A 13673-nucleotide genomic window follows, 5' to 3' on the forward strand; every position below is an offset into this window, starting at 1 on the left:
GGATCATTATGTCTTATCATATTCATGGGGCACGTCTTCTGAATGTTGACAACTTGACATGCCTTTATGTCCTAGACCGAAGTTCAATTCATTCTAAATTAACACATAATGCTTCCGAAAGTTGCACCAATAAAATGCCTTAGAAAGAACTTATCGAAAATAGCTCAGAACATCTACAATTTTGTAACATGCACAAAAGATTAATGAAGAAACACCAAAGAGCATACAAAAAAATTACTACGTTTAAACAATGAGTTAGCTATACAATTATTTATTTATTATTGATATAGAAAGTTATAGACTACACGTGAAATTAGATTAACATGTAGAATTAATGTACAAATTAAATCTCAAGTAAAAATAAAATATACCCCCATATGGAATCGTTTGTAGAGACTAAATTAATTCAAAACTTGGTTGTTCTAACATATACATCCTTCGTTCTCTTTTTATTGAAGCATTGAGCATTTCATGCTTGTTAATTCACATCAATAGTATTTAAATATATGTTATTAATTAAAAAAATAATATTTTGAAACTATATATTCATATGAATTCAACAAAATTTCATAATTATATTTTTCCTTAAAAATAAATCACAAAAAATGATTAAAAGAATGTATGTAAATAGTAAAATAAGACGTTACAGCTTAAAAGGAGCGAAGAAGTAGAGTAGAGAGAGGAATAACTCAAGTGATTAGAGTTTCCTTTTCGATTTTAGGGGATCCTAGGATTCTAATTCAATATATAGATTAATTTTCGTCTTCTACATAGTCCCCACATTTAAACTAGCTTTCACGCCTTTAAGGCTGCTTATTCAATCTAATGATTGCTAGCTGAAATGCTTCGTTATATCAATGTAAAAGATCAGCTGAAAACAGAAAGGTTTATTTTTAAATTAAAGGATGAAAGTAGGTTTTTAACTATATCACACGATTATGTGGCTCGTCATTCGTCAATCATCCGCATGTTATTACATTTGTCTTTATTTGACTAAAAGTGAATTGTGAAGTAGGGTGAACGTACACAATGAAAAAAAAAAAAAAAAAAAAAAAAACCATCATTCATACTACTGTACTAGAAGTAACACTCCCGTCGTTCCGATTTCTTTTTTTTTTTTTTTTCTTTTATTGAGAATTTGATCGCAATTTGTATATCGTTCAGTAAATTTGTATACTTCCTCTGTTCTTTTTAAATCGCAATGTTAGAGATTTTATTTTAATACACATTTTATAACTTAAATATCTTAGTTTAAGTTGTAAACTGTAAAAATTATAAAAAAAATTGATATTGTGAAAATACATTTCGAGATGAAAATAACAAGATCTCAAATGACAATAATTTTTCCAACATATAAATCACAAAAGACAATAAGAAAGTGTTATTTGTAAGACAACTTTTTATAAATAGACTAGGGCAAATAGTATATTTTAAAAGCGAAAGAATAAATAATTAATTCTCACAAACCTATGTAAAATACTAACAGTGACATATTTCACATTTCCATCATCAATCGCCATAAAATGTAGTACTCCTTCCGTCTCATATTATAATTCCTGTTTTCTTATTTTGGAGAATCAAAATGTTGTTCCTATTTCTACTTTTTAATACTATGTAAAGACTATTATACCCTCAATTTTTTTAACTTTATTCATTGTAGTTTCTAAATTATTTTTGAATTTTCCATTTGCTTTGTACTTTTTTCCACTTTCTCTCTCTAACTTTTGTCTATAATCGTACTTTTCAATTTATTTTTATATACTTCATTCACTTTTGCCTCCTCTAACTTTTGTCTGTACTTGTACTTTTTACCTTTATTATATACTTTATTCACTTTCTCCTCCCATTTTTTAAATACCGTGAAAAACTACAATTGAGAACTATATTGAAACGGAGGGAGTACAACGCAATTATGTACCTTTGGGACTAAGTAGCTAAAAGCAGCTGATCACTTTCATATCAGATCATATCCACTTTATAAGTTCTAAGCACTTTTTTTGACGCATGTCTTTTCTAGCCAATAATTCAAAGAAGATATACACGAAATTAAATTTGCTTTTATCAACTTATCATTCCTTGAGGTCTTTTAGTGCAATTTTGAAACAATTTAATTACTTGATGATGACAAATAAGAAGATAATTGTAATGGTAAATTGGTAACAAAGTAAAGGATCTATTTGTAAAGCCGGTTTATATCACCTTAAAAAATTATTTAGTAAAAGTAATTTCAGATCAGTTAATATAACTTCATTTCAATAAAAACAATTTATCACTAACTTTAAAATATAAATATTTCAAAATCCTTAAAAATAATTTCAGCTCAGCAAAAATAATTTCAGTTATGTGAATATAATTTTAGTTCAGTAAAAATAATTTTAATTTAGTAAAAATAATTTCAGTTCAACAAAAAAAAAGAAAAAAAAAAGGTGATTAGGGCCTAAATTCGTTAGGAACTTATAAGAAATATACATGGTGATGACGAAACTTTTTTTTAAAAACATAGGTCCTGTATTACTTCACCTTATTTTTGTTGGAAAGAAATTATTTTTACTTAACAGAAATTATTTTTAATGAACTTAAATTATTTTTACTTAACTTAAATAAATTTTATCCTGAATTATAATTATTTTTACCGATTCTCTATTATATTTTTCTTTAAAGTTACTATTCTTTACTGAACTTAGATTATTTTTAATAAACTAAATTTATTTTATTGAACATAAATCATATTTATTGAGCTGAAATTATTTTTATTGAACTAAAATTATTTTTATTGAATAATATTTTTATAAGGTGAAGTGAACATGGCCTAAGTAGATATTTTCTTCAATTTTCTGTATAACTCAATTTTGCCTTTAAATTTAAATGAATGAAATTGTAAGAAGGAAAATATTAATGATAGTTAGGTTATGACCTTCAATAAAGATATGATGAATATTACCCCAAATAAAAAAACAAAAAAAAACTTGGTAAACATAATTTTAGTTCAATACAAATAAAAATAATTTTAGTTCAATAAAAACAATTTCAATTGAGTAAAAATAATTTTAGTTAAGTATAAAAATAAATTTAGTTCAGTAAAAATAAGTTCAGTTCAGTATAAATCAGTAACCTTAAAAAAGAAATATAATACAGAATCAGCAAATTAATTTCAGTTTAGCAACAATAATTTCAGTTTAGTAAAAATAATTTCTGTTCAGTAAAATTAATTTAAGTTCAGTCAAAATAATTTAAGTTTAGCAAAAATAATTTTCTTTCAGTAAAAAAACAAAAAAAAGGTGAAGTGAACAAGTCCTTAATAAAAGAACAACTATCAAAATTGAGTAAATGGGACTATTATTCAACCACGACTTGCTTTAAACAAAAATTTGGAAAAATTGGTTTTATTAATTAATCCCAATTTTGGGCCATTTACTTTAATTAATCCCAACTTATCGATTATTCCTAAATAATCCCAATGTTTTGGGTGTATTGACTTTTATTGTCTTAATCCCAACTTTTGGCCATTTACTTTAATTAATCCCAACTTATTGTTATTCCTGAGTAATCCTAACTTTTGGGGGCATTGATTTTTATCATCTTAATCAAAAATTGGTTGTTTGATTTTCTTTTCCATGTTGTCTTTGACCTACCTTATCACCTTAATCGACTCATTTCAATACCCTTAGTTCTTGTGGTTCGACATCGAAACTTGCCCCTATACTCGTTTAGAGGTTAGTTTAGGAATTATAAATATTATTTGATTAGGAGGAGATAGTTAGCAACCTATTTCCTCTCTTATTAGTTGGGTGGGTTGCCAGGATAAGGGAAGGTCACGGGGTTGAAGCGGTTGCAGACTGGGAGGGAGGGGCTTTTCGATAGGAGAGCTGGGCTAGGAAGGGGAGGGCCGGGGGAGGGGTGGTTTCAGTTTTTATTTAATTAATTTTTTTATTTTTTGAACCATTTAATGCTTGACATGATGCAATTTAAAAAAAAAATCATCTTTTTTCAGGTCACCGGTCACTAGGACCTTATAAAAGAAAACACCCCTCAAAGTTGGGATTATTCAGGAATAATTGATAGTTCGGATTAATTGAAGTAAATGGCACAAAATTGGGATTTATAAAACCTATTTTTTTCATTCTATCTTATTTATTCTACAAAGTATCTAGTAAATAATTGGAAAAGTTGAAACTAATAATCCCACCTTTGCTCCATCTTCAAAAAACAATCCAACCTTTCGATTATTTCAAAACAATCCCACCTTTCACCCTAATCTTCTTTTAACAATCCCTTTGACTTATAACCGGTTAAACCGGTCAAAATCTTTTTTTTTTTTTTTTTTTTTCATCTCCTCCCACCTCCCTTCCATGGTCATTACTGAATTGCCACCCAAAAGCTGCTTGCACCTAAAATGCCACACCACCTCACCTTCACTCCAACCCAAAACCACCACCCCAACCACTTCCCTTGACTGCATGCGTGCAACCCCCACTATCGCCCCACCTTTAGCTGAAATCCTAACCCCCACTTGAACCACCCTCACCCAAAAACTCCACCATAAACTCGACACCATTAAACCTTCATCAACGAAACCAGAGCCCCCAATCCCACCTACACCGAACGCCACCTTCACCTGAACTACCCTAACCCAAAAACTCCACCATAATCCCGACGCCCCCAAACCTCCATCAACAAAACCAGAGCCCCCAATCCTACCTACACCAAGCACCAGCTTCAACTAAATCTCCTTCACCCGAAATCCCACCTAAATAGAAACTACCCTTACTTGAAATCTCCAACACAGACCCAACGCCACCAAAACCCTCACCACAAAAGCTTCCTTATGCTCTAGAACTTTCGTCGGTGAAGGATCGAAAAGTAAAAGATGCAACGACAGATGTAGATTACCGGTGTTTCCGAGGGTTGTTATTGGGGTTTCAGGGGTTGGGTGGGGTTCCAGCGCCTTGGAGCGGTGGAAGTTAATTCGCTGGGAAAGCATGCGGGGATGGGGAGGGGAAGATAGTGGCGGGACTGGGGCTGAAATTGGGGGTTTTGATTTATTTTTTTTAAAATTATTTTTGATTTTTTTAATTATTAAAAATAGAATAAACCTATAAAATATGACATGTGGCATAAAACCTAAGAAAATCGGTTACCAAAATTATCCAACCAGTCAGGAATTGTTAGAAGAAGATTGGGGTGAAAGGTGGGATTGTTTTGGAATAATTGAAAGGTGAGATTGTTTTTGGAAGATGGAGTCAAGGTGAGATTATTAGTTTCCAATTTTCCTAAATAATGTGAATTCTCCTCTATATTATAAAGACTTGAAGATCTTCCTTCTTTTGAAACTTGACGATGGTGATTTTTATATCATATAACTAATATATAAAGCTAAACTTTTAGTCAGACCATGAGACAGCGACACTTGGCGTTTCAACTTTTTTCCAAGTGTCACGCCACGTAGGCAACAATTAAATATTAGTATGACACGTAGTATTAAAATATTGGATAATTTTAGATAGATTTTGTAAGATAAAGAAGTTAGTTTAGAGTTTTATTTTCAATAAAATTTGGATAGATTTTTAAGTAAAATTGCTGGTTTAGAATTTTATTTTCAAAATAAAAAAATAAAACTCTATTAAGCAAGGGCTTATTTTAACCAATTAAATTCTATTTTTAGCCCTAAATTATGACATATGTGAAAACAAAATAAATAAAATAAATAATAAAAAAATGGGTGGAATTAGCCCATAAGTATAGTGAAAAGGGTTTATTTTACTGTACTTCGTACAATTAGTAGCTGAAGTACAATCTAATATACATACATACATACATACATACATACATACATACATATATATATATATATATATATATATATATATATATATATATATATATATATATATATATATAGAAATGGGATCATATGAGACCACATCCCTTATGTGAGAACCATATTATATGTGAGGACTCATTATAACCGTTGGATCAATTACATCCAACGACCACAATTAAATATCAATTATAACTGGAGAATCATCAATTTCCAATCAAATGTTCATCCTTTTTCATGCAATTCCACTCAATTCTCTCTCTTCTATACTCTGCATCATCACGAAGAATTCGATTTCATTGTGTTCATCAATCTAGATCAACTCGTTGCAGAAACCCCAATTTCAAGAAAATGAGCTTTCCAATGGAGATTTCAGTCCCTAAAGCCGAATCTACTAAACTTGAAGCCGAAACTAGTTGTGGTTGTTTGTGGGTAGGATTATGTGTGGGTTTGGAGGAGGGTGGTGCCGTGGTGGGCAGTGGATACTGGTCGGAAGAACGAGGTGAGGAGGTTTTTGAAAATTTCGAGTAGGTCTCCTACGGTGGCGATTGATTGATTATGTTCTTGATGTTGTACGCAAAGAAGCTGAGAAATTGTGACTGCTTACATGGTATTCGATGAAATGCCTCACTGAATTTTTCTTTTTTTCAGTTTTCTTTCATTTTAGTGTTTTGTGTTTTGGTTTTTAGGTGTTTGGATCTAATTGTGAATATTTTAGAGCTCTAAATCTGAGTATAATTGCAAGAAATTGATTGAGGCTATACTTTTGTTGCTTAAGCTTGCTGTGTAGATGATCTAAACTTCTGAAGTGTGTATATATTTCAAATTGGGGGTTGCTCAATAGATATAATTTAGAAGGCAATTTCTTCTATTGGTGAGTTAATGGCATTGACATTGAATTTCAAGCTGTTCAAACTCTTAACAAGAAAGCTCAATGTCATATCCTTACACATCTTATTATATAATGAACCCCTTTTTACATGGTTATATCACTTATTTGGCTTACACAGATTCTTAACATATTATATAAAAATTCTAATTGAGTATGATTCTTAGTGTTCCCATAAGCCCATATTATAAATTAATGAGCACATGATATAATAATGTTAATTAGTCTAGAAAGTATAATAAACATCATCTTAACTGCATATATCTAACTCGAGTAATTAATTTTGGGTCATCTTGTTCCTACATCACTCTCTCCTCTTTAAAAAAGGATTACTTCTCGAATTAATGTCCATATGTAAGATTTGGAATTAGAAAAAAACACAAAGTGATGAATCAGGGGTACCTTTGGATTAAAAATAGTCTAACTTGAGTTTTAGCATTCTTTTCTTGATCCATCATGCTCTCAATATGTAGGATTACCCTTCGAAACCAAAATTCTAACAACAGACAAAGAAAGTACATTGTAATTTATTTTTCTTTGTGGTGATCCTGCTCTAGTTTTTATATTCAATTTGCCTGCAGGTTCATGGTTTTGTTGAAGATGGCGAAGGGAGCAGAGTGGCAACAATATCTGGGAGGTGGGACGATAGTATTTATTGTTTCGAAGGAGATGGAAAGAACAAGCGTAAAGATTTAAATTCATCGAATGATGCATCTTTGATTTGGAGAAGGACCAAACCTACTCCTAATCTTACTCGATATAACCTAACACCATTTGTCATTACTCTCAATGGACTTACTCCTGGGCTACAGGTAGATCTGTCTCTTTGTATAGGTCTGTCTTTTTGTGCATTTTTATAAAGCTTTTATGTTTCTCTAATTGCTTCTGATAGCTTTGTGATTTTGGATATTTGATCACGGATTAAGGAGAAGCTACCCCCGACAGATTCAAGGCTTAGACCTGACCAACGACATCTAGAGAACGGGGAATATGATAGGGCGAATGTTGAGAAGCTGCGCTTGGAGACAAGGCAACGAATGGTATGGGCATAATCTCTAATTATGTGCCATATCTAGTGTTTTATTCTTATTTTGAACGCATATCCTGTCATGAAGCTTTTTGTGGTAGTGCCACTCTTCTGGTGAGATCTTTATATTAATGACTTATGAAGTTGGCTTTCACTATTACTATTAGCTGCTCTCATTCTAATAACCTTTTTTTTAGCACCTTCTCCTTGCTTACTATTATCTTCCTATCATTGTCCCTTGATAGGTAGATATAATCTGATAATCTATGTTACTTTAACACTTTACTTTGTCTTATGTACCCATGTTGGATACTCAGTACTAGTTAATTCCTTATCTGATGCTTTAATTTACATCCAGCATCTCGATATTATTGAGCTCACATATTTATTGAGAAAAAAAATATTAAAGAGGGATAGAAAAAAGAAAACTGTCATACACACTAAAATGGGCTCTAAATATATATGTAGAAGAAATAGCAAACAAGTCAACTTAAATTATATTTTGTGTATGTATATTTAATTTGATATTTTTCATGGAAATACTAAATTAGGAATTTGTCTCATGAGTTACTAGCTATCAAACCCATGTCATTTTTAGGACTGTGTCCCTGTGCTTGATATTATAAGCCTTGACATGTCTCTCTCTCTCTCTTCATTACTTCATACCTTCATTTTATGATTTTTAATTGCCAATTTGTAAATTTGGTTTTTCAGGATTTGTGCTTTTTTGGATGATTTGGATTTGTAAGATAGTTTATCAATTTTTCTGGCAGTTATAATTTGAGTAAAGAAAATCATTGATCTGGGATTTGAAAATAATTGATTAATGTTTGCTCATTTGACAAATGAGCAACTAATCATTTGCTCATTTGACAAATGAGCAACTAATCATTTGCTCATTTGACAAATGAGCAACTAAGTTTTTGCTCATTTGCTAAATGAGCAAAAAATCGATTGCTCATTTTTCAAATGATCAAAGAAATGTTTGCTGATTTTACAAATGAGTAACTAATTATTTGCTTATTTGAAAAATGAGCAAACTAATGTTTGCTCATTTTACAAATGAGTAAAAAAATGCTTGCTGATTTAATGAATAATTAAACAAATGTTTGCTCATTTGCTGATTTATTTTTTACTAATTTGTCAAAAATGAGCAAATAATTTGTCAAAATGAGCAATTAATTTTTTGCTCATTTGTCAAATGAGCAAAAACATTCAATGCTCCTTTGTCAAATGAGCAAACTATTTAATGCTGATTTGTCAAATGAGCAAATGATTCTTGCTCATTTTGTCAAATTAATGCTCATTTGTGAGTGTGTTTGAATGTTTTAAATACGTTAGCCTATTAGCTCAAGGGTAGAGCATTGTGCAAATGCACAAAAGATGTGGATTCGAATCTCACGTAGGTTAATTTATGTAATTTGGAGACACAAGTTTGTATGAGAGTTTAATTGTAGCAAAATTTATATAGTTATAAATTATTTCAAACCATTTTTTTGCTCATATAATTTAGTACGAATTTGATTTTTATTTTTTTTAATTAATTTTGTTTATAAGATAATCTATGTAAGAGTTGAACCTACATCCCCTATGCATTTGCATACTGCTCTACCAATTGAGCTAATAGGTTTTATCATATGTTTTAAATCTTTTTCTATGTTATAAATTTTTAATCAGTTCATTTGATAAATTAACAAAGAATTGTTTGCTCATTTGATAAAATGAACAAAGAATTGTTGCTCATTTGATAAATGAGCAAAGATTTGTTTGCTCGTCTGATAAATGAGAAAAGAACTATGTGCTCATTTGATAAATGAGCAAATAATTGCTTGCTCATTTGACAAATGAACAAGATTTATTTCTAGTTGCCTGCTGTGTCTACTTGAATCCTTGATCTTCTCCAACTTCTAAAACCCATTTCTGTTTCAAAAAAAAGAATCAAACAAAGATGTTGACACAAATGTCCATTGTAAACTACATCAACACCACTGTATAAACAGCATACAGTGGTGATTCCATATAAAATGAACAGATGAAAGACAACACAAATACAGGGTTCATACATAAAACCTTTTTGTGTTAATACATGTTTAGATCAGCACAAGAATATGCACTTAGCTAGTTAATAGATTTTTAATCTTCAATGCAGCCATACCAAGTGCATAGTATAAGCAGGAACATAGTAGAAATGCTCAGGAAAGGAAGAGCTAAAAGTGTATCCAATCCAAAAATTGAATACCAGCCCATATGCAACTCAATGGAAACATATTGATTTTTAACTTGCAACACTAACCATCCCCAAGTTACAAATGACCAATATGCATTAGTTTGGTCAAGCTGAAAAAGGAAGCAAAAGCTGGTAAAGCTCAATATATCATCAAGTTTTCAGGAATCTTTGCCTTTTGAATATTGCTAGGATTTCAGCTTTGAAAAGTTAAGCAATTTTCCCAGCAACAGTAGGCAACCAAGTGCCCCATCAAAGCTGATTATAAGGTAAAGTAATAATCAAAGATGTGGAATTAATAATCCACAGCATCACACTGTAGTACTTAAAACAAGAGACATGAACTCAACTAAAGTAACAAACCTCATTAAACGTATGAATCTCAACATTTGAATCGGTATATTTTTCAATAATCTGTGTGCAATGAGTGAGTTTAAAGTCATGCAAAGATTCTCAACAAGGTAAATAACCTATCAGTATAGAATATTTATATGGGTACTTTACCTTTAGTGTATCATCATGTGTGTTGAATGAGTTCATCAGAACCAAAGGCACTTTGGATCCACACTTGCTGTTAAGGTTTTGTGTATCATTCACAAGAGGGTAAGTGTCAAGAAGAATCAAAATATACAGAAATCCGAAAGAAAATAGAATACTAGACCTCAATTTGCATGACTATAAGGTCAAGAAAGGTCACGCCATTACGGACTTCAATGGCAAACCTGTATTGCAGAGGAGGAAAAGAGTCAGTATATGAAGAACCAAGAAGCTAACCATATTCAATGGCTAAGACAGACTTTTCTACTTAATGAAACTAGTTAAAATATATATATAAACAAATCTCTCTGCCAAACTTATCCCAGTAAATAGATTACACAGCTAAATATCAGGCAATTGCAACTTGTAAGCAACAAAAACAAAGCGTCGATCAAATCACCAACGCTGAAATTAGATGAATCAAAAGACTTCTAAGAACAATTCATAATACGGCAATTTACCAATTTAAATTATTTGTAACAAAAAATAATTAAATTTCACAAAATTGGGGAATAAATGACATAAATCTTACGATAATGCACGAATAATGTCATTGATTTGTCCATCAATCTCGCCGAGTTCCTCGCTGATTGCCGACAACGACGACATTGTCGAATTTCTCAAAATGTCAACTCGTCTCTTCTCTTATCCGTTGTTTGTCGAATCAAATGACAAACAAATGCTCAATAAAATTGGAGATTATCTCGCCATTGTCAATCAAACCAAAATTCAAAGAACCATAATGACGAAATATCAAAAAATTGGAAGTAGATAATCAAACAAAAAAACGAGTTGAATAATCATACAAAAAAAATTGAACAGAAATAAGATGAAATTAAAATCGAAAGCAACAAAACAATAAAAAACGGAACAAAGATAGACCAAAAAAATCGAAATTAAATAATTTCTTGTTCATAATACGAAGTAAATCATTCAACTTGATCAATTAAATAATTTCTTCCAAAATTAAAACCGAAATTTGCAGATATATCGTCATTTGTAAAATCTGACGATTGATTGAAAATAACCAAAACAAAAAGACAAGTGAAGAAAATTGAAATGAAAGAAGAGAGAAAGAAAGTACGAGAGTTAGCTATGGAGATTTCATTGCCTTCATTAGGATCAAGCCAAACCTTACCACGACCACACTTGAGAATATCGGCGGCGAGCCGCTTCTGAAGCTTCAAAGACAATGGAGAGGAGAGATGCGTGAGATGAAAATGGAGAGGAGGAGAGAGAAAGGAGAGAAAGGAGACGAGAATGGAGAGGAGAGAGAACGTGAGAGTAGAGAGGAGGAGAGATAAGGAAGAAAGGAGGACCCGTGAGAATGGAGTGGAGGTATTTGGCAGCTTTGTATTTTAATCGTAGCTGTTGAATTTCATTATAATGTAACGGTTGGTATTGGTTCTCATATAGATGGTGGTTCTCACATAAAGGGCGGTTCTCACCGGATCCCGACCCATATATAAATGGGATCATGTAAGAACACATCCCTTATGTGAGAACCTGGTATATGTGAGGACATATTACAACCGTTGGATCAATTGCATCCAATGGCTACCATTTATCCCGGTCAAACATAATTTCAAAAAAAAAAAAAAAAAATCAGCGTTTTCTCTCTCCTCCTTCATTTTGCAAGTTATTTTCTCTCTCCTACTTCAATTTCTCAATTCTCAGGTATCTCTGCTCTCTTTCTCTCTGCTATTTGCTCTTATTCTTCTTCAAACTTCTTCAATTCTTCGCCAAGATGAGTTTCGCTTATGTTTTACTTTGTGTTTTTCGTTTATTTTAGTTTGATTTTCGTTTATTCAGTAGTTATTAAGTTGATTTTAGTTTTATTTTTGCTTTACTTTTGTTATCTTTGAATTTCGGCTTGAATCTTCACCTATTACTAGATATTTCCTGTTTTCTATTAATTTTTTCTTTGTTCTTTTGGCATTAATGCTCAAATTTTGGTATCTTACATTTATTTCGTTTTTTTGAAACCTAGAAATCGCGAATTGAAATGGATTTTACCATCGAAGCTTTGAATGATACATCAAACTCTATAGGTTGTTACCTATGAACGAAAAAGGTAAGTATCAATTAACTGATTTTTTTTATAGGGATTTTGTAATTTTTTTTTTTGCTCATTTTGTAGTTATATTTGACGATTAAATCAGTGTTCATCAATTGTGATTATTTTCTTATTTAGCTTTGCATATTTGATTTACAATTTAAGGCAAATAATTCAGTGTGAAAGGAAATATGCTACTTGGAGAATTGATAACGCTTTAGGGGGAAAGGAAATTGTATGGATATCTTTGAGGTTGAATTCGATGATTGATTTTAAAATAGATTGTTTGCTGATATGCTTCTGTTAAATCTTGCTTTTTTTTTTTTTTTTTTTTTTGTGGTTTGATACTCCATGTTTTGGACTTGAAACAAGAGGGGTATTGGTATGTGTGAAATTAACTAAGTTCTTAAAATGAAGTAGGTACTTAGGTGGTCTTGTGCTGAAATTTTTAAGTGGCTAAGGAAAATTTTCAATGGATTGTATCCATCTATATTTAACTAATCTTTGTCTCAATTGAATGTAATGATTGTTTTATCCTTTTTCAGATATATCTAAAGTGGGATAGTAATTCCCAAAGTATTCTTACTTTGACCAAGCCAAATTCAAATTTTGTTAAACTTCTATGCTCTAAGCTAGTTAGGTAAATTATGCAAACTTAGCTACTCTAAATGAATCCAATGCATGTATTTTACTTGAATCCTTCAATCAAGTTGTTTGTTCCATCAATCTGAAAAACTACTGTAGATTTTAAGCATCTGATACAAAACTTAGCATACTCGTAACCGGTTTTTTATTCTTGAAGGGTGGAATTACCAAAATATTGAATTTCAGCTTGGATTTGGACCTTATTTTATTCGCTATATCCTAGTAGGGTAGAGTTACCAGGACTTGAAATGTTAGTTTATAATAATGTTTTTCTGCTGGAGAAATTTTGCATTGCTCATAATAATTTCATTTTAGATTTATCACTATGAAGGATTGAAATATTATTGGTTTTGCATGCTTTTGATTTGGGCTGTTTTGATTTTTAAGGAAAATACTAAATTAAGATCACTCATTGCTAAAATTTTAACGAAAATCCAACATTCAAACCATGAAATTCGAAAATACTGACAAAAATTA

General features: G+C 31.1%; 1 long non-coding RNA gene across 3 annotated transcripts; it reads right to left on the reverse strand.

Moving 5' to 3' along the window:
- Window positions 1–9057: 9057 nt before the first annotated feature.
- Window positions 9058–12806, reverse strand: LOC110691196. Of its 3 annotated transcripts, none has more exons than XR_002505248.1 (5): window positions 11028–12200; window positions 10620–10680; window positions 10463–10529; window positions 10322–10372; window positions 9058–9654 (listed from the first exon to the last, which is right to left on the reverse strand). It is a non-coding gene; the product is annotated as an uncharacterized LOC110691196 (long non-coding RNA). The 3 variants fall into 3 exon arrangements; XR_002505246.1 differs by lacking the exon at window positions 9058–9654 and adding an exon at window positions 12482–12806 and having other exon boundaries at window positions 9698–10372; window positions 11028–12386; XR_002505247.1 differs by lacking the exon at window positions 9058–9654 and adding an exon at window positions 9698–10216 and having other exon boundaries at window positions 11028–12199.
- Window positions 12807–13673: the final 867 nt, after the last annotated feature.

The sequence above is a fragment of the Chenopodium quinoa genome, unplaced genomic scaffold (genome assembly GCF_001683475.1).
Source record: "Chenopodium quinoa cultivar QQ74 unplaced genomic scaffold, ASM168347v1, whole genome shotgun sequence".
NCBI classification, from domain to species: domain Eukaryota; kingdom Viridiplantae; phylum Streptophyta; class Magnoliopsida; order Caryophyllales; family Amaranthaceae; genus Chenopodium; species Chenopodium quinoa.